Source organism: Mandrillus leucophaeus, unplaced genomic scaffold, assembly GCF_000951045.1.
Source record: "Mandrillus leucophaeus isolate KB7577 unplaced genomic scaffold, Mleu.le_1.0 Scaffold393, whole genome shotgun sequence".
In the NCBI taxonomy this organism is placed as follows: Eukaryota; Metazoa; Chordata; class Mammalia; order Primates; family Cercopithecidae; genus Mandrillus; species Mandrillus leucophaeus.
Window position 1 is genome coordinate 2,734,851 of NW_012104176.1, and position 215 is coordinate 2,735,065.

Sequence of the window (215 nt, forward strand, 5' to 3'; positions counted from 1 at the left end):
CAGCCTCCTTTCACTGGACATGCCAGAGGCTTAGAAGTAGATATTGAATGTGAATTTACAGGTATTATACTATTTCTTACATAGTATTAAGAAGCTACATTTGTAGAGTCATTGATGGAGATGGACCACTACCTTCTGTCATAAAATTGAATGCTTGTAATTACTTGCTGGCCAAAATCTCACTAGGTTTCTGTTCAACAAACTTGTTTCATACT